The sequence below is a fragment of the Haliaeetus leucocephalus genome, unplaced genomic scaffold (genome assembly GCF_000737465.1).
Source record: "Haliaeetus leucocephalus isolate CR32 unplaced genomic scaffold, Haliaeetus_leucocephalus-4.0 Scaffold290, whole genome shotgun sequence".
In the NCBI taxonomy this organism is placed as follows: Eukaryota; Metazoa; Chordata; class Aves; order Accipitriformes; family Accipitridae; genus Haliaeetus; species Haliaeetus leucocephalus.
The window spans coordinates 79,362-80,053 of NW_010972726.1; positions in this window are offsets into that span (position 1 = coordinate 79,362).

The following is a 692-nucleotide window of genomic DNA, read 5'->3' on the forward strand; positions in this document are numbered from 1 at the left end:
GGAAGGCATTGGCACTGGGGGCACCCAGAGCCATGTTGCACAGGCAGTCCACTGATGACATCCAGAAGTTGGTGGAATTGCTGGAGGGGAAAGCTAGAGACCAAAGGGAAGCGCCAGCAGCCCCGCCCCATGGGGAAGAGAAACGGAATCCTTTCGCATCACTGCGAGAGTAACTGGAAGGGCTAAAAGCTAGAAGCTGCGGTTTGGGGTTCAGGCCACCCAATCCGCATGGTGAATACCTGCTGATAAAGAGCCTTATATACACATTCCCCCACTATCGCCCACAATGCTTTAGCCAAGCCCCTTGATGCTGTGGAAGTACCATCAGGCATTCGCATATATCAATATATAGATGATATCCTAGTCGGTGGGGATAACAAGGAACAGGTAGGGCAAGTGGCTGAGGCCATCTGGAATCTGTTAGTCAAGAATGGGCTAGACATTCCATCTTCTAAATGTCAAGATCCTGGACAAGAAATTAAATTCCTGGGGGCATGGTGGATAGCTGAAGCACTTGCGGTGCCTGATGACACTCTATCAGCTATTGAAAAGGGACAGACTTCAGACAATAAAACGGAATTACAACAGCTGTTAGGTACTTTGGGCTACTGGAGAAAACACATACTAGGGTTTTCAGTGATTGCCCGCCCTCTCTATGACTTGCTCCAAAAGAACAGGAAATGGGATTGGAC